Here is a 24,951-nt window from a genome sequence, read left to right on the forward strand (position 1 = left end):
CTTAATAAGTCCTCAGGGCTCAAAATGGTTTCCTGGGAAAAAGAGCAACTTGCTCGGCCCCAGGGAGCTGACGTGGTCTGGACTATAGAAGGAGAAATTCAGAAGGAGCCAATGTATTTAGGGGCCATGGGAGGGGATGCAGGACAGACATCGGAGTGGCGGCTCAGAGCATGTGCTCTGGAGTAATTTCCCTCCCTGGGCTTTAATCTCATCTCTGTAAAATGGCACTCACGATGCCACTTTGTGGGGTTGGCATGAGGCTTAAACAAGATAATCCATGTTAAGGGCCCGGCTCATAGGTTGGTTGCATTGAAACATCTTGGTATCGGGGCGCCTGGGTGGCTCGGTCGGTTGAGCGTCCGACTTCGGCTCAGGTCGTGATCTCACGGTTCATGGGTTCGAGCCCCGCGTCGGGCTCCTTGCTGACAGCTCGGAGCCTGGAGCCTGCTTCGGATTCTGTGTCTCCCTCTCTCAAAAATAAATAAACAGTAAAAAAAATAAATAAATAAAGCATCTGGTATCGTCACCAACACCACAACCATCGGTGAAGCCCATCTTCTCGCTCTGGAATTTAGGAATCACTTGGTCAGTGACTCATCATAGAACCAATGAGGTCCAGAACTTGATCCTTGGGTCTAAGCGGTCTTCTTTGGCACATAAAAGATATCGAGTCCCAGAGAAGGGTAGGGTTTTGCCTAAAGTTTGAGGCTAGTCAGTGGCAGAAAAAAACAGAGTCCTGTGCTGCTCTCACAGTTCCAAGTGAGAGATGATTGGTGAGTCCCATCTGAGTTTCTTGGAAATGTGAGGTCAAAGATCAGAAGCCGGCCCAGTGGGAGGGTGCCGGCTCATGGGCACTTGGTTCTGGAAGCAGCAGGGAGCTATCTCTAGAAACATAGCATAGGTATTTGGTTGAACACCTAGACTTGTTGTCTGACTAGGGATTTCTATGCTACATCTGGGTGGGAGGCACAGTTTGGCCGGGCAGGGGTGAGGAGGGCGGGGTGGGGCATAGCCTGGGCTGGGCCAGAATCATAGACTTTCTGGAGTCCGTTTAGGTGGTTTGGGGACACAAGGGGCAAGAAGACACCTGAGCGGTCCGGTAGGACCCAGGAACGACACGTGGGCTTGAATCCCAGCCACTCTACTCACTCGCTGGGCTGGTGACCACTCTGAGCTTCGGTCTCTTCATCTAGAAAATGGAGATGGCTTCGTTGAAGAGATTAAATGCGACGACAGCAGCTGAGTAGCTAGAAACCCAGAATTTATTTTAACCCTATTGAAAACTCAGGAGATTTGACATCGAAATCCAGTCTGCCGCTCTCACTCAGGCAGTCGGAAAGATCCAGCCGCCTGGAACGGCTTTCTCGAGAGAGAGGTCGAGCTGGGCATCTCGGACCACCTCGGACTAGGTGGAGGAACATGTGCTCTCAGATCTGCCAGTCCGGCCCCTGACTGCAGGCGGGTTTGAGGTCCGCTGGGCCAGCCTCCCACCCGACAAACCTGCCCCAGGCCGCAGAGCCCGCCCGCTGCCCGGCTCCAGGAGGAGAGATCCCCGGGAGAAGAAAATTCCCCGCCCCTGAAGGCATTTGCTCAGGGCCTGCTACAGGATGAATCTTTCCGTCCGTAATGTTGCTAATCATTTTCCCCTCCAGGCACGAGTGGAGGTTGTCCCAAACTCCTGCAGCTGCGGTGCCCTGTGGGCTCTTAATCAATGTTACATGGTAATTAATAATGGATCCTCCTGCTCCAGTGCCGTCACTCCCGGCTCCCCCCTCCCTCTGACAAGCTGGCATCTCCTGCGCCAGATGAGGCCAAAATCAAAGGCCTGAAATGTGAGCCGAAAACTTGTCCTCCAGCAGCTCGTGGGAGGACCCAGGGAAGCTTGAGAACCCCTGCCAGGTCCGGCATGGAGTCAGGGTCCCGTTTCTCGTTTTGCCCTCGCCAGGACCCTACCGAAGGATCAGCCCCGCTTCAGGGACGGGGTGGGTGACAGGTGGGGGGCCTCGGTTCATTTATCCCTGTGGTTCTGACACTCCCGGGTGGGTGCGCAACAGTGTGACTCAGTCGGTCTGCGGCGGTTGGAGAAGCAACATTTGTAACAGGTTCCCAACTTTGCTGCTGCTGCGCAGAGACTTCACTTTGAGAACCGCTGATTTGTTTAACCCATCCTCATCCAGAGCAAGTTGGCGCCAGGCACAGGGGACTACAGCAATGAATAATGCAGACGGGACACCTGCCCTCTCCTTGGGTGAAATCCACCCAGCCCCATCACGTGGTGGGAAGGGAAGTACGTTCTAGAATCAGACATACTTGATCCAAGTCCTGGCTCCGCTGGTTATGCTCTCTGATTCTGGGCGTTGGACCGGACTTTCTGGAGCCTCAGTCTCTGCAGCTGTCAAATGGAAATAATTCTATTCCCTGCCTCGGATGGTCGAGAACAGGGTAAAGAAGGAAAGGAATGTCAAAACACGTGCTCAGCGATGTTCCTTATAACCGTAAGAACGTACCTTTCATAACTATGCTGTGATTATTGTTGTCTGGTCATTGCCTAAGCTTGTATAACTAAGTCCCGAGAGAGCGGAGGTTCATTTATTTACTCATTAATTCCTCTGATACCTCTTGAACAGCAGGTATGCACCAGGCATTGGCCACCCAGGTGAACCCCAAAGCTGAACTCCCTACTGTCGCAGAGCGCACTTTCTTGCCATCAGCAAATACATACAGAAGAGAGGCCATAAGTCCTATGAAGAGAAAGCAAGCAGGGCAGGGCAGGGCATAGCTGTTGGGGTTGGAGTGAGGGGCAGGTGAACGTGGTAGATAGAGCAGTCAGCCGAGGCCCCTCTGGTAAGGTGAGCTTGGGAGTCAGAGCGAGCCCATTGACATCAGTGGGGTATTCCAGGCCGAGAGCACAGCCTGTGCAAAGGCCAGGGAATGTCTGTACACATGTCTTGCCTGGATATCTAATGGCATTGCCTCTCCCTTGTCTCCTCCACACTGAGGACTAGAGGACCGGAGGACTGGAGGGCCAGAGATCCCACCCCCAGTGCCCGAGGACCGCCTAGCCTGGTCCCAAGCACCACCGGCTTATGGACTCAGCTGGTCCCTCTGTGGCCTTGCACGGATCATCTCCCTCTCTGAGCCCCATCTGACTCACTTGCCAAGTGGGGGAGAAATCATCTCACGGATACCTCCGGGTGTGCTCAGAGGTGGGGCAGAGGAGCTCCAGGCTGTGAAACTGACTTGCAAGCCATACACTTAGTAGGTGCTCAGTGAATGGGGGTCGCCACTCTTCCCTCCTCCCGCCTCCTCTCTTCCCCGCCCAGCTCCGGGAGACCCAGGATTCCAGGTGGGAGCTCAGGCCCAGAATTCTCACTTAGCCAGGGACCGTGTTGCATTTGCATAGATTTGCATAAGGCCTAGAATGGTGTGTACCTCTTCTAGAATTTAGTTCCTGTAAGCTTACGTCAGCGTTTAAAAATAGGGTGTTGATCTTCCCTTTCCCCACCACTCCCTTTGCCTATTGAAACAATTTCAAGCTGCTGATCAAATATGCCAGGTTTGGAAGCTGGTTTTTATTTTGGCCCGGTGCAAAAGGGGTCACCGGCTCTAGGAAGTCCTTGATTAGCCGCTTTACTGGAGGGGAGATGACAGCAATGAGCTCCTGCAGGGGAGGGTCCTGGAAGCTTTAAAAAGAAAAGTCAATTTTGTTCTTTCTGCTCACAGGAGTATTTTCACGTCCATGTAATATTCCACCATAGTTTTTCTTTTTCTTTTTTTTTTTTTTTAACGTTTATTTATTTTTGAGACAGAGTGCGAGCAGTGAAGGGTCAGAGAGAGAGGGAGACACAGAATCTGAAACAGGCTCCAGGCTCTGAGCCATCAGCACAGAGCCTGACGCGGGGCTTGAACTCACGGACCTCGAGATCGTGACCCGAGCTGAAGTCGGACGCTCGACCGACTGAGCCACCCAGGCGCCCCTACAGTTTCTTAATCCTTCCCTTGCGATGGGATGGATTTGTTAGATTTGTTAGATTTGTTTGGTTTTTTGGCTGTGGCCTATGAGGCTGTGGATGATGATGTTTAGGTCCTTGGCTTTTTCTCCGCTTATTTTGGGGGGATTTTCTCCGGGGAGACCCCAGAATGACCGGGTTGGAAGGGGGAGTAAGTTTCAGGCTCCGGAGGGGTTTTGCTGAGCCCCAACTGGCATCTGGATTGAAGAACGCGCTTTTGTGTTGGCATTGCTAAAGGCCCCTGAAATCAGCCCCAGAGCAACCTTGGGGTGCCCTGGGAGGGGAGCAGATGAGGCGGTGGCTGCCTTCAGCAGCCTGCTGCTCGATGTGTGGCTCCTGGCACCTCATTCAACATAGGGGACATTCGGCCCTCTGCCGGAGTGGAGAGAGGTTTGGATAATCTGCTTTCTCATGAACATCCATGGGGCAGAATGTGCTCAAGAAGTCTTTGGGAATCAATGAATCTTTTTTTTTTTTTTTTAATGTTTCTTTATTTTTGAGAGAGAGAGAGAGAGAGAGCATGAGCAGGGGAGGAGCAGAGAGAGAGAGAGAGGGAGACACAGAATCCGAAGCAGGCCTCAGGCTCCAGCCGTCAGCACAGAGCCCGACGCGGGGCTTGAGCCCACAACGGTGAGATCGTGACCTGAGTCGAAGTTGGATGCTTAAAACCGACTGAGCCACCCAGGCACCCCTGGGAGCCAATGAATCTTGAAATGTGCCTCCAAGGCTGTGTCTCTGTACCCACACAAGTCCTAGTCTGCAAAAAATGGCTCGGCCTCTTGTCAGTTAGAAATGCCTTTGGCATGAACGAATCAGGAGACTATAGATGCTGGAGAGGATGTGGAGAAATGGGAACCCTCTTGCATTGTTGGTGGGAATGCAAATTGGTGCAGCCACTCTGGAAAACAGTGTGGAGGTTCCTCAGAAAATTAAAAATAGACCTATCCTATGACCCAGCAATAGCACTGCTAGGAATTTACCCAAGGGATACAGGAGTACTGATGCATAGGGGCACTTGTACCCCAATGTTTATAGCAGCACTCTCAACAATAGCCAAATTATGGAAAGAGCCTAAATGTCCATCAACTGATGAATGGATAAAGAAATTGTGGTTTATATACACAATGGAATACTACGTGGCAATGAGAAAGAATGAAATATGGCCTTTTGTAGCAACGTGGATGGAACTGGAGAGTGTGATGCTAAGTGAAATAAGCCATACAGAGAAAGACAGATACCATATGGTTTCACTCTTATGTGGATCCTGAGAAACTTAACAGAAACCCATGGGGGAGGGGAAGGAAAAAAAAAAGAGGTTAGAGTGGCAGAGAGCCAAAGCATAAGAGACTCTTAAAAACTGAGGACAAACTGAGGGTTGATGGGGGGTGGGAGGGAGGGGAGGGTGGGTGATGAGTATTGAGGAGGGCACCTTTTGGGATGAGCACTGGGTGTTGTATGGAAACCAATTTGACAATAAATTTCATATATTGAAAAAAAAAAAAGAAATGCCTTTGGCTTAAACAAATACGAATTTCTAATTTTGTACTGAAGACAGCAGTGCAGGGGATGTGCAGCTGCCTGGTGTTGTTGTCTAGGCCTCGGGCTCCACCCTTCTGTGCTGCCATCTCGGGTACGGGGGCATCTGTTTTCACAGTGGTTGCCTCATGGTCCCAAGATGGCTGCCACACCTCTACCGCATCAAATCCTCATTCTCGGTTTGATGGAGAAGGAATGGTAACTGGGCAAAGGGGCAGGCCTAGAAGTCTGTCCTGTATATCAGAAAAGCAAAAGTTTTCCTAGAAGCCCCACCCAGCAGATTCCTGCTTGCATCTAATCAGCCAGAACCACGTCTTACAGCCATTCCTAAACCAATTGTGTTTTTTTTTTAATACGAAATTTATTGTCAAGTTGGTTTCCATACGACATGCCTAAACCAATTGTTAATGAGGAGAATTACGTGGCCTTTGGACAAATCAGGATTTATACCCGGGGCTCAGGAGGGAGCCTACCTTCCTTAGGATCTTAACAGGAAAAAATGGGGTGGGGTAGGTGGGGTGGGTGTTACTGGAGAGAGGACATTGCCATGGGCTTTATAGAGAGCACTATGATTTCATCCTTGGGGTGGGCTTTCGCTGGCCCGTTCCTCTCACCTGATGATTGGCTCAGGGATGGGCACTTGGTCTAAATAGGGTCAGAACATGCAGTGCGTAATGGGGAGAAGAGAAGGCTTCTCTTCCTCTGTGAAGTGGGTACTCAAATGTGATGCCCAGCACTGCTGCAGCCCTTTTGCTGCCATGAGGGAAGCCAGACTAAGGATGAAGCTGAAAAACACACAGAGGAGGGAATAGACATCCGAGGGGAACTCCCCAGAAATGGAGTCGAGCTCTTGACGTAACCACACCCGAGGCCCCCGTGACTTCTAGACTTCTCAGTCACAGAGGCTAACGTACCCTTTCGGTTGTATAGACTGGCTCAGGTGGGGCGTCTGATGCAACAACAGAAAGAATGGTAACTGATAGAGAGGCAAACAGGAACTTTGAAAAAAAGGGTATGTGGTCAAATAAGTTTGAAGAACCCGGTTAGACAGAGTTTGACAAACTTTTTGTTTCTTTTTGCCTGAGTTAGATTCTTTCAGGTGCTTATGTGTAACGTGAAGCTTCCCGAGGGGGAAGACCTCACATAGAATTTCCAGAACATCTGTCCCCAGAATCCTTTCACAGTGGACGTAGGACATCACTGAGAAATGCTGTCAAGCCTGACCCCTACCTCATATACCTTGGCTTTTAACTTGCCATGAGACACAACAGTCAATGTAGACAGAGCAGGGAGGAGAGTCGAGAGAGGGTAAAGGTTTCGCTTCCCCAAATTTCTCCCCGAATGGTCTGCGAGTTTCATCCTGAGGGAGGGCCAGCGTTGATGAGGTTACACACAGATGTTAATTGGAATCGGGTACAAAGGACGCTCCGGGGGGCTCCGTGTGGCCTAGAGAGCCCCCGCTGGGCAGGGGAGGTCGAGGTGACCAGGCCTCTGTCCTGCGGATTCTGCTTGTCCTTCGGGGTAGCTTCAGGGGGACGCCTTCTCCCAGACCACAGTCGTCTCACCTGTGAAAGGGGACAGAGCCAGCTGTCAGTGTCGCTCTTTCCAGCCGCCTCCGGGCCGCAGGCAGGGCTGAGTGTAGGATGAGCCTCGGTGAACGCTTCACACAGTGCCAGGCCTTCTGTGGCATCCCGGAGAGACAGAGAAAGAAGACGCTTGACTCTGCCTTCAGGGAAGCCATGCTCTATGGCTGTGCGTGTGTGTGCATGTGTGTGCACATGCGCGGTGCATAACATTAACAGGCAACTGGAGATGGAAAGATAGGTTTTAACCTATCTGTTCGCCCCTTTTCAATTACCATTGGTCCCAGGGTGCCAAGGTCCGAAGGCTGTATTTGGGCTCAGTGGGGAAGACCGCCCTGATGGCTCAGTGATGTCTCCCATGGACAGTGGGGAGGGCCACGTGTGCCTCTCTGGAGAGGAGGGCATTGAGACTGGACGTGACGGACCAGTGGGGGTTTGCACGGTTCAGAAAGGTAGAAAGGGACTCCACCCTGTTGACATATTTTTCAGAAAGGCCCCTGTGCGGCTGTAAGTGGGGTGGGTGGAAGGGGGTGGGGGGGTGGAGGGGACGTCCCAGCAAAAAGCCCATGAGAGCCAGCAGGTGGAGAGCGGGGCTGGCCTGGGCAGTGCTATGAGGGAGAGGGAGGGGTGGGGAACCAGGGCGTCTTGGAGAGGTTGGTTCCTCTATGAGGGTTTCAGGGGAGAGGTAGGGCCACCTGCTATAGGGATCAGCTTCTCCTGACGAGTCTGCTGTTGACCCCTGCCGACTGTGAGCAAACCAAAGAGTCGGGCTGGAAACTTGGCAGCTGGGGCCGCAGGAGCCGCCCTGAGCCTGCCACCCATCCCGGGCTGCCTGGGCCCAGGAGCCTGTCCCGCCACGTCCCTAGATGGTCATTGGCGGCTGGCCACCCAGCGGGACCCGCTTCGCTTGTGCTTCTCTGGGCGGGGACTCCCTGACCAAGCTTTCGAGGTGCTGATTAGCCTTCACAGCGGCAACGATAACGATGATGATTCTCCCAACGTCAGCCGAGCCTTCAAAATGCACCTTGACTCTAAAACAGGCCAGGGCCTCCACTGCCATTACCTCCCACTCCGGGCGTCATAATTGCACCTGGGTGGTCACTGGGAGACTTCCCACTGGCCTCCTGCTTCACCTGGTTTCCGTCCCATCTGCTGTCCACACAACAGCCAGAGGGATCCCATTAAAACCGAAGTTTTGTGGTGTCACTCCTCTGGTTAAAATCCTCCAAAGGCTCCCGTTTCATTCACAGTTGACGTTAAAGTCCTTACATGATCGGGCGCGGGGGTGGCTCAGTCGGTTGAGCATCCGACTTCCGCTCCGGTCATGATCTCACGGTTCGTGAGTCTGAGCCCCGCGTCGGGCTCTGTGCCGCCAGCTCAGGGCCTGGAGCCCGCTTCAGATTCCAGGTCTCCCTCTCTCTCTGCCCCTTCCCCACTTGCATTCTGTCTCTCTCTCTGTCTTAAAAACAAATACACAGGGGTGCCTGGGTGGCTCAGTCAGTTGAGCGGCCGACTTCGGCTCAGGTCATGATCTTGCGGTCCGTGAGTTCGAGCCCCGCGTCGGGCTCTGTGCTGACAGCTCAGAGCCTGGAGCCTGCTTCAGATTCTGTGTCTCCCTCTCTCTCTGACCCTCCCCCGTTCATGCTCTGTCTCTCTCTGTCTCAAAAATAAATAAACGTTAAAAAATATTTAAAAAAAAACCAAAACAAATACACATTTCAAAAAAATCCTTACATAACCATCCCCTGGTGGCCCTCACCTCCCACTTACCTCTCTGACCTTATTTCCCATCATTCTTGATCACTCAGCTCTGACCACCCTGGCCTTCTAGATTTCCCACTAATGCTGTGAGCACCCATGCCCCAGGACCTTTGCACCGGCTGCTGTTCTGCCGGGAATGCTTTTCTAAATAATCACACAATTCCTTCCATTACCTCCTTCGGGTCTTCCCTCAAATGTCACCTTCTTATTGAGGCCTCCCTGAGCACCCCTCTAAAACTGATCCCCACCTCTACTCCTGACCGCTACTAAATTTTTTTCTCCATAAGATAGAGCACCTCTATATAACCTATGTTTTACTTATTTATTAGTCTGACTCTCTCCTGAGGTGTGTGTTCCATGAGGGCAGGAACTTTCGTCCTCTTGCGGACTCTTGAGATCCCAGTACCAAAAACACCGTCTGGTACGTCTTACCAGCGCAATACGTCTTTGTTAGGCGAGTGAAAGACGGATGTCATTGACCGTCCCATGTCTGGCCCTGGGCGTCAGCCATCTTAGCACGTCTAGGGAGCCCGCACTATGAATTCTGATGTGCGTTTTCACTTTATTCAGTTGCGAGAAGTTCTCGTGACCCATCACCAAGTTCACTTGCCTCTTTTCAGTTCAGTCTGCGGATAATCTCTTCGCAAGAATTCTTCCTCTCTTTCTAGCACTTTCTAGAACTCCCAGTCAGGTCTTTTGGTTTTCAGGGGTTCCTTCTCTCTTCCTAAACTCCTTGCCTGTTTGTGCATATTGCCCACCTTTTCTTTTCTTTTTTTTTAATTTTATTCTTTATTTCTTAAAATTTACATCCAAGTTAGTTAGCATCTAGTGCCACCATGATTTCAGGAGTCGATTCCCCAGTGACCCTTACCCATTTAGCCCATCCCCCCTCCCACAACCCCTCCCGTAACCCTCAGTTTGTTCTCCAGATTTATGAGTCTCTTCTGTTTCGTCCCCCTCCCTGTTTTTATATTATTTTTGTTTCCCTTCCCTTATGTTCATCTGTTTTGTCTCTTAAAGTCCTCACGAGTTAAGTCACATGATTTTTGTCTTTCTCTGACTAATTTCACTTAGCATAATACCCTCCAGTTCCATCCACGTTGTTGCAAATGGCAAGATTTCACTCTTTTTGATTGCCGAGTAATACTCCATTGTAGATATATACCACATCTTCTTTATCCATTCATCCATCGATGGACATTTGGGCTCTTTCCATCCTTTGTCTATTGTGGATCTTGCTGCTATAAACATGGGGGCGCATGTGCCCCTTTGAAACAGCACACCTGTGTCCTATGGATAAATGCCTAGTAGTGCAATTGCTGGGTCGTAGGGTAGTTCTATTTTGAGTTTCTTGAGGAACCTCCACACTGTTTTCCAGAGTGGCTACACCAGCTTGCATTCCCACCACCCTTTCTTTTAATTGTTTTTTTCTAATAGTTATTTTAAAGTCCTCATTTGCTAGTAGATGATCATTTATTGAGGACTGTGTGTCAGGCATCGGGCTAATGACTTTTATCTCTTCGACACGTTGATTCAGATGAGAAATTTGAGGTTTGACAGTAGGAAGTGATCTGCCCCAGGTCCCCTGGCCAGGACATTACAGGCACTGGGGTTCCAACCCCAAACTGGCTGTAGAATTTTTGTTTTATCCAACCCTGTTAGCCCGACTTCAGTCAGGAGCTCCCAGAGATCTGGACTCAGCTCACCAATTTATCCACAAAGAAGGATCCAGGTGGCCGGTCCCCATGGCACCTCGGTGTGGCCAGGTCTCTGAAGAGTGGAGCCGGCTCGGATTCCAGCCCCTCTGTTCGGCCCTGCAGACCCCCACCATCTGGCCCCATCCACCTTTCCCTCCCATCCCCAAGGCTTCCCAGCAGGGTGCCAAGCTGGTCCCCTCTTCCGCCAGGATCACCACCAGCTTTTCTCAGCCTCCTCACCCCTCCCTAAACCGCCTTCTCTGTCTCTCTCATTCACTGATTCACTCGCTTAACATGTATTTCACTCAGTGTAATTAACTCCGTAAAAGAGACAGGGTAGAGAATGGCAGCTTCTGGAGCCCGACAAGCAGGTCTGAATTCTGGTCTTTTACTTACCTGCTGCGTGATTTAAATGAGCACTTCATCCCTCCTGTCTCGCTTTCCTCATCTGTAAAGTGGGAACGACGGGAGGACCTGTCCCCGAAACCTGCTGTGAGGGTTCAACCAGTCAGCCTAGGTATGAGTATAGACCAGGGCCTGGCACTCAGCCAGCTCTGGGTGTCAAAGATTGAACGCCGTGACACGGGGACTCAGAAGTGACTCAGACATGGCCCTACCCTCTGACGTCTCTCAATCCCGGGACCGTCAGGCATGTAAACCCAAGCCTCGGGATCAGGGCTCGAGATGGTTCCAGCGCAAGCTGTGGCAGCCCTGGGAGGGGCCCCTCCTTTGCCCGCCTTTCTGGCTGCTCGGCCACTCGGACGGACAGACCGAGTCACTGGGCTGTGAAAAGTCCAGCTGGCCAGGCCATGGAGGAAGCCCCCTCCTGCCAGGCCTTCCCCCGGCTGCCACCCCAGCCATCACATTTGCTGTCGGAGGCCAGAGAGGAGACTAAGCCCTGCAAACGCACGGCTGAGACCGAGGCTGTGCCCGCAGACAGACACACGGACGGGGAGCACGTTCCGACCAACAGACGTCTGCAGACCCAACGTAATGACAGCTGACGCATTGCTCTTAGCGTGATCACGGGGGCAAGACGAGGCTTCCCACACGCACTCACCCCCCGATGTGGGGGGCTAAGCAACCCCCCACTTAACTCCAGACCCCCGCCCAGGCTGCGTGACAGGTGTGTTCAGACGTGCCCTCAGAGCACACGCGTTGTACGCACCTGTGCCCGGCTCCCCACCCCACCCCCGCCCCACCCCGTCGACACACGCAGATGTGGAAACATCACACGGGTTCTTGCAGAAACCAGCCTCCCCTTCCGCTGACTCTGCACAGGCTCCTCCCCTCTTTCCTTTGGAACAACAGCCCCAGGAGGGTGGGCTACACCCGCGTGGTGACCTGGGGTGCCGGGACTGGCTCTCAACCCCTTCCACTTTCCTCCCCAGACTGTCAGGCCCTCTGTTGGTAAGAACCCCAACTTTACAGTCAAGCCCGGCATAGTACTTTCGGCTGCCCTCCTCCTTGTGAGGCAAGTGACTTCACTCGGCTGAGCCTCCCCTACCTAGAGCACGCCCCCAGCCACAGTGGCCTCCTCCCTCGTGCTGCATGCAGCACCCCAGGGACGCTCCTGCCTCAGGGCCTTTGCACTTGCCTTTGCCGGCACGGCTCCACATGGCTCTCTTCTGCACTCACCTCCTTCAGGCCTTTGTTTATATGTCACCGTCCCAGTGAGGGTCCTGGTGACCTCCCTACTTCAATTGCTACCCCTCCTCCCCATACCTCCCCTGCCCCGCCGGCCCGCCCTGTCACTCTCTTACATTTATACGTAGCATTAGTCCCCCACGGACAAGTTCTATTTACCAGTTTATTGCTTGTCTCGCCCCCTAAAGTGTAAGCCCCATGAAGGCGGGATTGTTTCTTCACTCTGGTGTCTCTGAGCCCAGAACAGTGCCTGGCATGGAGAATGAGATTCACTCTCAAATAGGGAAAAGGTAGCCATACCCCCCTGCCCCCCCCACTACAGGTGGTTGGCAGGGTAGGTGAGAGAATCACACGGGGATACTTACCACAACCTCAGACCTCTTTTTAAAAAAAAATCATACAGGTGGGAGCGCAGGGGTGGCTCAGTCAGTTGAGTGACCGACTTTGGCTCAGGTCACGATCTCGCGGTTGGTGAGTTCGAGCCCCGCATCGGGCTCTGGGCTGACGGCTCGGGGCCTGGAACCTGCTTCCGATTCTGTGTCTCCCTCTCTCTCTGCCCCTCCCCCGCTCATGCGCTGTCTCTCTCCGTCTCAGAAATAAATAAACATTAAAAAAATAAATTAAAAAAATCACAGATGCCACAGGACGGACCCTGTTCTCCACTGGAAGTCTCAGGCAGTACCTGGGGGTCCTGAGTAAACCACGAAAGATCCATGGCCCGCAGCCCCTTCCGCCCGCTCCCCTTGGCTCACTGTTGTACACCTGGTGGGTATCCTTCCAGGCCTTTCTGGTATATTCACATCCGCACAGATATAACAAATACTGTACATCAGCGGGGTCCTCTTTCCTTCCTTCAAAAACAGTTTCGTGAGCACCTACTACGTACCAGGTATTGTTTGAGGGCATATAAAAGTGAGATTCTGCCTTCCGGAGTTGACATTCTAGTAAAGGAGACAGCAGGTAAGTGTACAGGATTGCTTCGGGTGGTGATAGATGTTACGAAGAGACACAAGTCCAGGTAAAAGGGGAAGGAATGATAGGAGGCGGGGTTGGGGGCCATGAGTCCATGTGGTCGGGGAGCCCTGAGGAGCCGTCATCTAACCTGAGAGTTGGCGGACGAGGAGGAGGCAGCCCTGTAGAAATCGGGGGCAGAGCCTTCCCGGCAGAAGGGAAGGCAGTGCCAAGGCCCTGAGGCTGCCATGAAATCAGTGGGTTGGAAAAAGAGCAAAGTGGCCAATGGGGCTAGAGCGGAGTGAGCGGGGGTGGGGGGTGTGGTCAGAGAGGTTGGGGTGCAGAGCCCAGGGGAGGGGGCGCCGTGGGGGCCGCAGTGAGCAGGAGGTGTGATGAGAGCTGCAGGAAGGCGCCCAGTAGAAGAAAGGCTTGGGGTCTTCCTACGGGGATGTGCGTGCGTGGGAGCATGCGCCCGCGGGCTTTGGTTGGGATAAAATTAGCACGACGTGAAATTGGTCATCTTAACCATTTGCAAGCGTAAGGTCGGTGGCATTATGTATCAGTGTTGGGCCACCACCGCCGCCATCCGTTTCCGGAACTTTCCTCTTGAAAACCCAAAACTCGGTCCCCCAGAAACGCTAACGGCCCATTTCACCCCTCTCCCAGCCCCTGCCAGCCACCTTTCTGCTCCCCGTCTCTCTGGGTTGACTCCTCGGGGTGCCTCATGTAAGTGGAATCGTGCAGCGTTTGTCTTTTTGTGACTGGCTCATTTCACGGAGCCTGACGTCCTCAAGCGCCCTCCATGCTGTGGCCTGTGTTGGGACGTCCTTCCTTTTAAAGGCTGAATAATACTCCCTTGGGCGTGTACCCCACATTTTCTCTAGTCGTTCGTCCATCTGTGGGCACTCGGGGTTGCTTCCGCCTCCTGGCTGTTGTGACTAACACTGCTGTGAACGTGGGGTGCAAATGTCTGTTCAAGTCCCCGCTCTCGGTTCTTTCGGGTTTATCCCCAGACGTGGCATATTGCTGGATCCTGTGGTCATTCTCTCACCTAGCATTCGACGAAGGGCATCCCGGGGCTTTGGGGGAGAGGGACCCCGGGGAAGGGCAGAGGCAGGGAGATCTGCAGGCTACTGTCCTCAGACCCATCTACACCGGAGGTCTACCTGTCCCCTTCACAATTCGGGGCACTTTGACTTTCATGCTTTCGCCTACCTCACCCCAGCCCTGGGAGTCAGGGGGACAAGGCTTCTGATCCCCTTTGAACGAATAAGGATGAGGTTCAGGGCAGGGGGGCGCTCCTCAGTCGGCTGCCTGAACCCCAGCCTGCCTTGGAGGTGACTGGGATGTGGGGCTGGACCACGTCACTGCGTATCTCCCTCCGGTTCCCCACTCCTGCCAAGCAGGGCTGGGCAGCTGGACAGCTCACGGCCAGAGAGGTTCTGCTCATCTGTGCCAAGACACTGATGGGCCTAAAATCCAACCCGGGGCATCCCGCGGCCCGGAAAGCAACCGGAGGCAGCGTCCTAATTAACTGCCTGCCGCCTAGGAAATCCATTCTGTCACCCGAAGCTGAGGGGGCTCACCTCCGGGGACCACAGGCTGCCCCGCACCAAGGCTGGGGTGTCTCTGAACAGGTTTAGGAGCCCTGAAACCGTGCACCCCTCTTCTGTGTCTTCTGAGGCCCCGTGACACCAGTCTGAGGGCACACCCCCAGCCACAGGCCACCGTAAGACATCTGCTGAGGAAAATGAACGACGGAAACCAGGATTCACTGAGTCCTGTACACATGCCCAACCCCGTCCTGATATCCCAGGGATGAGGGTATAGTCGGGCTACCAGCAGAAGCTCCAGGGCGGGGGCGGGGGGGGGGGGGGAACCTGCCCCAAGGCACACTGGGAGAAAGTGCTGGAGGCAGGCAGGCCGACCTGACTCTCAAGCTCTGTTTGCCTCTGTCCTGCCCACCTCCCCTTTGCACGCGAGGGCAGCAGGAGTTGTGACAGGAGCCACGGGAAGAAGTCCCTTCCAACCTGGCCCAGGGTCTGTCCTGCGTGAGGGCACAATTTCAGTGGCTTCCCTTCCAAGGGACAGTTTGTCCCTCCTCCCCTCTGTCTTTTTTTTTTTTTTTCTTCACTTTTTGGCCGATGAAAGTTTAGGGGATAAAAGGAGGAAATTCTGCTTCCTTGGCCCAGGTCTCCCCGGGGCCAATGGGGACAGGGACCAGGCCTGACCTGGAGCTCTTGCCTTCCCCCACTGGCTCCCCTCCCCCCTATAAACATCCATGTCCCTCCTCTCCCTCCCTCCTCTCCCTCTTCCCTTCCTTCCCTCTCTCCTTCCCTCTCCTCTTTTTGCCCTGTCTTACTTCACCACAGTCACATAAACCTCCTCGCTCTCCTCCACACGGGGATCATCCCAGGTATGATCTTTGCCTCAGGGCCTTTGCACAGGCTCTTCCCTCTGCCTGGAGCTCTCTAACCCCTAATTTCACTCTGGCACCTCCTTAAGATCTTTGCCCAAATGTCACCTTCTCAGTGAGGCCTTTCTGCCCCTCCCTGGCCTCCCCACCCCTCCCTTCCCTGCTTTGTTTTCCTCCACAGCACACAGAGCCATTCTTTACCTGTTGATCTTTTGGTTACAATACAATTCGTTTACTCGGTTACCTGGTTACCTTTGTCTAGATCGTATACCCGGGAGGGCAGGGATTTCTGTTGTCGTGGGCTGCTGTGCCTCCAGTGCCTGTAACGGTGTGCTTGGTGCGGTGTAGGAGCTCAACAAAAATGCCCTGAAGGCACAAGTTCACGGCCGTCTCTCTCCACCGCCATGGCCAGTATCCGATGACAGCCCACAGTCGCCTCTCCCCTGGATGCTGCCACCGCCTTCATTCTGGTCTTCTTATGTCCGGTGTTACCTACCCCATGCAGACACTTTCCTCCCAGCAGCCAAGGTGAACTTACTAAGATGTAATTCTGACCAGCTCGTCTCCTGATGGAAACCCTTGAGTGGGTCCCGTCTCACGCGTCATGAAACCCACAGCCCATAACGTGGCCTGAGAGGGTCCTAGCTGATCTGGCCCCCAGTTGCCCTCAGACTCCTCGTTTGCCCCTCACCCTCCCCTGCAGTGTCCTACTTGGGGCTCCAGGAATGCCCTGCTCTGACCTCAAGTCCTTTGCACCCACTGCTCCTGCTGACTGGAAGGTCCTTCTCTCCATCCTTCCACGTCCAGCCCCATCCCATCCAACTCAGGCGACTATTGCCTCCCCGGAGAAGCCTTCCCTGACCACCCTGATCTCTCTCTCGACCGACTCACTCTCCTTGGCCGAGTCTCACTATTCAAAACTGTTTGGTTTATGCCTTTGTTATCTCCCCAACTAGATCGCAAGCTCCTTGAGAGCAGACTCTTGTTAGCTTGCTTCTCAGAAAAGCTATCTGGAACATGGAAGGTGCCCGGCACATATTGGTAGAGTCGATAAAGGCCTCTAAGTTTGTGCAGGCATTTTTCTCATCACCTCTCCCCTGTCCTCATGAGCTGGGGATTATGAGGCCCATTTGACAGAAGACAAGACTGAGGTTCAGAGAGGTCAGGCAATGGACCTAGGTCACGCAGCTGGTGAGGGATGCATGTCTGTCTGTCCTTTTGTATATGTGTCTCTGGGTGCTCAGGTGCCCTCTGTGTGCTTCTCTGGACACCCGAGCACCCCTCTGGATTTCTGCCTCTTTCCCAGTGGCTGCCGTGTGCATATCTCTCTTCGTGTGCGTGTGTGAGTGTCACGACTTTCAGAGTGGCTGTCCTTGTGTCTCTGTGGGTCCCTTAGCATGTGGGTCTACCCCCTCCAGCCCTGTTGGCTCTCCATGCCTCTGCTCAGTGGCCCCGTCTCATTTCCCAGGCAACCCCAGTCCCCTCCAGGACTTCAGGGGCCCCACGATCTCCCAGCTGCAAGATTCCTGAGCTCCTCGGCACCCAGGAGCCGGAGCAGAGCAGAGGAACCGGCAGGCACCGTGCACCCCCGGGGCCCCATAGACCCCAACCTTTGGATCCCCACCACCCCCCCAGGAGCAGCTCCCGACTTAAAATTGCCAATCCCAGATGGAGCTGCCTGGAGTCCGCACCAAGCTGGTTCCCATGGCAACGTGGAAGCCGCCAGGCCGTGCTCATAAAACAGGTCATAAAGCAGACAGATGGAGGAGAAGTGGGGGCTGCAGGGCTGAGAGATGGGCCCCTTCTTTCAGAAGCCTCCCCGTCCACGGGCCCAGAACTGTCTCTGCCCCCCACCTTGTGCCCCTGGGGAGAGCTCCCGTGTCTCCTGAGCCTCGGTTTTCTTCTCCATGAATGGGAGTGAATCTGTCCCATAGATCTGCCTCCGGGTACCATGTTGCCTGGGTTCAAGAAGGCTCTGGTGAGAGTCCCAGGAGGACTAGAGCCCAGGATTCAGCTCTCTGAGCCTCAGTTTCCCCATCGGTGTAACAGAGACCTGAGAGGACACACCGTAGTGAGGGAAAGAAGTGGCTCTGATAGAGTACTGTGCCTGCACCCAGCTCTCCCTGCAAGCTGTGTGACCTTGGGCAAGCGGCATGTCTCTGAGCCAAACTTGTTCACCTCTCAAAGGGAGACCAGAAAGTCATAGGGTTTTTGCGAGAATTTAATCCAAGTTTGTAAGACATTTAGCACGGTGCTTGGTCCAAAGCCCGGCTGGGGCTATTAGTAATAATAACAGCTAATAGTAAAACAGGGGTGTTCTGTGCCAGGCGCTTGTCTAAATGCGTTGCACGTAACAATTGACTTCATCCTCCCAAGTTACAGTTATTCCCATTTTCCGGATGAGGGCACCAAGGCCCAAGAGGCTAAGCCAACCGCTGCAAGTGGGGCAGCCCCCGGAGGAGAAGCTCCAGTTTAGATCCGGACTTCAGGCACTCTGGGCCCCAACTTTGTACTGCCTCTCGCCCCGGGGCTCCTCCCACCCCTCCCTGTGGCACCAGTGAAGAGGGAGGGAGGGCAGCGTGGGACTGCCCTGGTGTGCGCCACGCTGAGGGATCCGTGGGCGCGGGGCCTGGTCCTCCGGAAGGACCGAGGGAGGCCAGCCGCAAGGATCGTGGGGACTGTCCCCTTCCACGCCCCGTACTTGCATTCCTCAGATGGAGAACTGGCGGCCCAGAAAGGGCTAGCGACTCGTGCGAAGTCACACAGCAAGGCAGCAGCTGCTAGGGCTCTAACTCAAGCCCTCTTTCCCTGAAGCCAAGTACACTATCGACAAGTCCTCCTGCTGCCCAAATACCTTGGGCCACTGAGCCAAACTGAGGAGGGAACAAAACAATAGCAATAATTTTGTGCTAGTAATCCCCACGGGCTGTGTGTCTAGGAGATACCGGGTGCGGGGCTGTGCCCTTTACATGTAGAAGGTAAAGCCCCAGAAGGTAGAAGGTGCACATTATTCTCATCATTCCCATTTTAAAGATGAGAAGACTGAGGATCAGAGAGGTAGTGGGATTTGCCCCGGGGTCACAGGGCTGGACAGCTGGAGAGCAGAGATGGGGTCTCCGACCTGCCGATCCCGGAGCCGTGCACCAGAGCCCAGATCCCCAGTCCTGGGAGCTTTCTGCCATGTCACCCTTGGGGGTGCCCACGGAGGTGGCCTTGCACTGGCCGCAGCCAGGGCCCTGGGCGGACTCAATGCCAGCGGGAGCAGGTTGGGCAACTGGCATTTCCCATTAGGTTTTTTTTTAAAAAAAAATTCACTTATTTATTCAATCATCCACTCAACAAACATTTACCAAGAGCCTGTTCTGTGCAGGCAATATTACAGGCGTCGTAGACACAGCAGTGAAAACAGGCGGGTCCTGGCCCCACGGACCTCGCGTCCGAGTGGGAAGAGGCAGACAATAAACAGAGAAACAATAAAGATGTGTGTCAGGTGGTGGTAAGTGCTATGGAGGGGAAAAAAAAGGGCGGGAGGAGGGGACAGCACACAATGGCGTCAGAGAGGCCTTCTCTCAGGTGGTGACATTTGGACAGGATCTAGAGGTGAGGGCACGAGAGCCGTGCGGGGACACCCAGAGAAGGGTGTACGGCCGAGGAAAGGGCTGGAGTCAAGACCCCGGGGTGGGAGCGAGTCTGGCAGGTCGGAGGGGCTGCTGCAGAGCCGGGGAGGGGAGGGTGTTGGGGGGGTGTCGGAGTGGGGTGGGGGGGCCGGAGGGGGATCGGGCCTGGCCGACAGCGGAGTGAGATGGGAATCGTCGGAGGTTCTGAGCAGAGGAGTAGAATAATCTGATTTCATTTTTAAGAGGCTCCTCTGGCTGCAGGGGTGAGGAGGTGCTGCAGGGGCGAGGGCAGAGGTGGCTGGAAAGTTATTACAGCAAGTGCAGGACGGAGGAGGCTGGTGCCGCGGGAGTGGAGGAGGCGGTGAGCAAGGGGCACCCTTAGACACGTGTTTTTTAATTGAAGTCTCGTCGACACACAATATTATGTGAGTTTCAGGTGTATGCGTCCTGATCCGACATTTATACACGTTACGAACCGCTCACCGTAAGACCACTTACCATCTGTCACCGCACGGCATTATGACACTCTTATGGACTAGATTCCTTACGCTGCGCTTTACGTCCCCGTGATGTATTTATTTTATAACAAGAAGTTTTTAACCTCCTAATGAGAACTAAAGGTTCCGCCGCGGGCTTGGGTTTGGAGAACCCTGATCCGGGAGGACTCTGGGCCTTTTGTCTGCAGGAAGAATGCAGTTGCCAGTCACGGAGGCGGGGAAGGCTGCAAGCAACGCGGGGTTGTGCTGGGGCTTTGCGCACCTCCATCGGTTTCAGCCTCTCTCTATCCCAGTGATCGTCACACTTGAGCAAGCTTCAGTCACTTGGGAGACGTGTGAAAACCCAGAGTGCTGGGCCCCACGGCCAGGGGTGTCTGTTCAGCGGGTGCGGGGCAAGGCCCAAGACTTAGAAGTGCGCACCAGTTCCCCGTGGGTGCTGATGCTGCTGATGCCAGGATTTCATCATGAGAACCACACGAGGGTTACAGCCAAGGAAACAGGCTCAGAGACCTGCCAAGTTCACATGGCTGGAAGGTGACCGGTCATCAAGCCCGCAATTGGGCCAAGACCTCTGGGGTCCTTGGCTGGCTTCCGGTCCCTGATGGGGAGAGAAGGGAGCTCCTGGGAGTCTACCCCCAAGACCCTCTTCACGCCCTCCCCACCCCAAGACCTAGCCTCCCCCCCACCCCACCCAAGACCTAGCTTCCCCGCCTGACACACATTCAATGTTGCATCCTAAGGAAAGGACCCGGTGATCCTCTGGTCTCACGGTTGTTGACCTCACAGGTGCCATGACAACGTGGGGGAGCAAGGCTGGGGCGCCATGTCTGTCTTCTCCAGTTTCTTCACTCCCTGCACTTGAACCCTCCTGGCTTAGCTGAGCCCTGCGCCCACGACGAAGTCCAGCGAGGTTCGCTGTGAAACACGGCGTCGCCGGCCCTCCCCTTCCGTACCGTCTGCCACGTTCGCTGGCCACGGTCGTTAGGCGCGCGGCCCAGTGTCGGCGTCTGCCTCTCCTCGTGCAGGGCACGCGGGGGGATCGCGCTTTCCTGCCCCTGGAGTTGGGCGTGGCTGTGGGGCTTGAATTAGCCAGACATCCGCGGCGCGTGGAAGGGAAGCATGCGTCTTCCCAGTGGAAGCCTTGAGAGCGGTGACTACCTCTCATCCCCACCCCTGCCGGGGAGACTGGCCAGCTTGGGTGCCTGACCGAGGACAACACGGAGGAGAGGCGCCGCCAGCTAGAGATGGACGTGCCACAGGGTAAGAAACGAACCTTTGTGTTTTCCAGCCAGGCGTTGGCAACCTTCTCGGCCAAATAATGAGTACTTAAGCTCCTCACAGCCACTCGACGCTGCCACTGGAGCCGCGGACAACGGGGGCGCGATCGAGTGCTTGTCGCTCTGCTCTGTCGAAACTGTGTCTCCAAAATCAAGTGGCCGGCTGGCGGGCCCAAAGTTGTTCACCTCGTCAGAAGCCTTGGGAATTGGGGGTTGTGTCTTTTTGCATCATGACCTAGCCGGACCGCCTACTCCACGTTCACGAGCGACCTCGCCGGTCTAGGCAGCGGGACCTGCTCACGCCGAGCATAGGGCAGTAAATAAGGATAATGCATCTACCTTTGGCTGGAGACCTTGTGGTTTTCCTCCTGGATCCCCTTCCCACCCTTCTCCCTGGTGTCTGTCCTGAGACGCTGGCCTTTTGGGAGCGTGCCGATAACCTTGCCTGTTCTCCAGCATCCAGTTGGATCTGGCCCATGGGGAGCCCTGGCAGGTTATGGGAGGAAGGAGGGTAAGGTTGAACTATTTATTCCGCAGCTCCTCTCCCCCCCTCCAGCGTCACCTCATACTGTCCAACTGAAGACCACAGCCACTGTCAGAGAAGGAAGGGAGGTTTCATAAACTCTGACGTCTGTACAATGTCATGCGGTATCATAATTAGTGTTAGGAAAGAAGGGAGGGAGGAGGAAGGAAGGAATCCTCACGACAGCTTAGGGAAGGCAGGGCCATCAGCCTATTTGCCAGGGAGGGACTGAGGCTAAAGCTAGCTGGGGCTCTGATAGGGTCTGAGCCCTGGACAAACATCCAGGGCCCAGTGCAGACATCTCTGGTTCAGTCCCTTCCGGGGATACTGCTGGAAAAGGGTCCCTAAAAGCAAGATACAAGTCCTCAGCCAGGCCTAGTCTAAACAGTGGGCTTTGCTATGTGATCATGGGCAAGCGACACGATGTCTCTGTGCCTCATCTAAAAATGGGGATAAAAATACCTGTCTCGGGGCGCCTGGCTGGCTCAGTCGGTGGAGCGTCCGACTTTGGCTCAGGTCATGATCTTGCGGTCCGTGGGTTCGAACCCCGCGTCGGGCTCTGTACTGACAGCTTGGAGCCTGGAGCCTGCTTCGGATTTTGTGTCTCCCTCTGCCTCTGCTCACACTCTGTCTCTCTCCCAAAAATAAATAAAGATTGAAAAAAATTGAAAAAAAAAAAACCTATCTCATGGGGGATTAGAATGTGATGTTTGTTTGTTTAGAGAACGCGAGCAGGGGAGGGGCAGAGAGAGAGAGAGAGGGAGAGAGAGAATGAATCCCAAGTGGGCTCCACGCTGTCAACACGCATCCCGATGCGGGGCTCCAACTCACGAACTGTGAGCTCGAGGCCCGAGCCAAAATCCGGAGCTGGACACTGAGCCAGCCGAGCCACCCGTGTGCCCCCTATGGATGCGTTTTCACAGAGCACTTAACACAGCACCTGCCATCATGAGTGCCAAGGAATGGTAGCTTCCAATCAACAACCCTTGTCATTACCCGAGTCTTGTCTGTGCCCGCCTAACAAGGGCCAGGCTGCCCAGTAGTTAACTGCCTGGGCCCTGGAGCCTGCCTGCCTGGGTTCAGGTCCTGGTTCTACCAGTTCCCAGCTCTGTGGCCCTTGGTACCGCGTTTAAACTTCCTCATGTAGATGAGACGGCAAGTCGTGCCTGCCTCACAGCACCGCTAAGGATCGCATGAACCTTCATGCCAGCACTAGCCCATGACAGTTATCACTCTCTGCCCTTTGGCTGGGGGCCGGGCTCTTCAAGGCACCAGTGGGCTTGCTGGAATTACCCCTTGCCTGGGGACAGGAGCCCCGAGCACCCCGCTGTGTGACCTTGGACTATCACTGCTCTCCAAGGGCCTCAGCTCTCCCATCTGGGAAGTGGAGGGAGGTGCGGGTGGAGCGGGGGGGGGGGGGGGGGGGGGGGGCGGGTACCTCTGAGGTCCCTTGCCGCTTGTAACTAGTTGCACACCGGCCACTCTTCTGACCAGGCCCACGCTCCCCCTGCCCTCTGCATGGCCGAGAAGGTGAGGCATCCGGATGTGAGCAGAGTGGGGACCAGAGCCCTCGTCACCTACCGGGGCCGGTGCAAGAGTCACGATTTCACAAACAATACTCCTAATGACAAGCATCCTTGTACTATTGTTATCATTTAAGCGCTTCCAGGGGGGAGGAAGGCATCGTCTCGCGGGAGTGAGGTTTTCTGCCCTTTCTGGGCCCCCTCCTGTGCACCCTCCCCCCTCCCCCCACCCCCTGTGGTAGAGCCCAGCCGCTGGGAGCTCCGGCCCCCTTGACTCCCAAAGCTGGGAGATGCATTCTTCATGGGTGCTACTGAGGCTTTTTTTTTTTTAACCACCACGAGCTGACTAGTGCCCAAGATTGTCGGTCCCTCCTGCTCCGATGGCAGCACAAGTGGCCAGGAGTATAGGGGTGTGAGGTGGGGAACCACCGGTACGGAGAGGAACCTGCCGCCTCCAGGAGCTGCCGGCATGTCTGAGGCCGCTGTGAGTCCCCGGAGCCTGGACCCAGCCATTGGGTCCACGTCCCGGCCCTGTCCCTCTGTCAGGGCTCCTGCCTTCTGAGCCGCAACCCCCTCTGACTGTCCACCCCCTTCTTACGCTCTCATACCTCTTGAACCTCAGCCTCCTTGCCGAGTCTCCACATCCTTTTCCAGATGTCATCCTGTCCCCTCTCCAAGGCCCTCTGTCTCCCTCTCTGGGCATCTGCCCTGCCCCCTCTGCCTCCCTCCCTCTTCCCATAGCAGACCCTTGGTCCGTGCCGGCCGGGCTGGCTGTGGGGGACTCAGCCCTGCTCTGGGAGTCAGGAATCCTGGCTCAAGACTCAGCTCAGCAGCTTGTAACTCTTAGGGGACTTTGTCCAGCTCTGGCCCCCATTTGGTTCTCAGTTTCTCTATCTTTACAATAAGAGGGTCGGACCAGATGAGTGAAAGGTCCCTTCCCAACTGGTCAGGGAGGTTTCCATAGAAACCCCAGACCCTGCCAACTGGGTGGGACCCAGGCACTCCAGCAACCTCTCTTCCACAGAGATGGACCCCCTCACCGGAGTTCACTTCCCCTAAACAGCAAGGGCGCTCAGCAGCTGTCTCTTTGGTGTATTTTCAGATTTGCCTTGCTGTTGCAAGAGTGGTCCCAACTTCCCCTTCCTAAAGGCAGCAGTGTCTGGTCCCAATGGGCCCTCCTTTGGTCTGGTTCCCACGATTTTTTCCATCTTGCACAATTCAAAACTTCTCCAGAGTGTGTGTGTCTTCTGACATTGGCCAAGTCCCCTCCCCATAGTTCCCCTAGCCGGTGAACTTGTCTCACTGAGGGCACACAACGCTGCCGCGCGAACTCGCTGGGGTAGGTTTTGGGGGCTCTCTGGGTCCAGGGCCGAGCGTGGTTTCTGCGGCAGCTGGGGAAATGTGCCACTCAGCTCTCGTGCTCCAGGGAGCACGTTTGACCGACAGCCCCAGCCATCTTGCCCCAGCTGAGCCCCCGCTTCCCGTGGGCTACTCTCAGCCCCTGACTGTGCGTGATGGGAGGGGGGGGGGTTCCAAGACAAGGCCATCCTGGAGAGACGCAGCATTCCCCCAACGCCGACTTTGGCTCAAGGACTCCCCATCAGCACGGTCGAGCCTTTCTTGGAACGGGGCTATGGTCTGGGACTCTCTGTATCCGATCGACCTTCTCCCCCACTTGCCACCCCCAAGTGCCAGACTTGCATCATTACGGCACAAGCCTCTCCCTGTTTTCTCCTGTTCTCGCTCTCTCTCAGAATCTCTTGCCTGTCGAATCCAATCTTGACACCTGCTTCTCGGGGGACCACGCTAACACAGCTATCAACTGGTTGGCCGTTGAAGTTATGTTGCTCCCAGCAAATGGTCACAGCCACAGCTGGTGTTTAATGAGCACATATCATGCATGGGCCAGGCCG

At 54.8% G+C, this 24,951-nt stretch overlaps 2 long non-coding RNA genes across 2 annotated transcripts; one reads left to right on the forward strand and one right to left on the reverse strand.

Moving 5' to 3' along the window:
* Positions 1-15,901: 15,901 nt before the first annotated feature.
* Positions 15,902-24,568, forward strand: LOC144615889 (uncharacterized). Its single transcript, XR_013554556.2, has 2 exons — positions 15,902-16,129; positions 21,004-24,568. It is a non-coding gene; the product is annotated as an uncharacterized LOC144615889 (long non-coding RNA).
* LOC132666123 (uncharacterized) lies at positions 19,593-20,717 on the reverse strand. The gene is made up of 2 exons (XR_009604499.3): positions 20,436-20,717; positions 19,593-20,313 (listed from the first exon to the last, which is right to left on the reverse strand). It is a non-coding gene; the product is annotated as an uncharacterized LOC132666123 (long non-coding RNA).
* Positions 24,569-24,951: the final 383 nt, after the last annotated feature.

This window comes from Panthera onca, chromosome A3 (genome assembly GCF_046562875.1).
Source record: "Panthera onca isolate mPanOnc1 chromosome A3, mPanOnc1 haplotype 2, whole genome shotgun sequence".
Lineage (NCBI taxonomy): Eukaryota > Metazoa > Chordata > Mammalia > Carnivora > Felidae > Panthera > Panthera onca.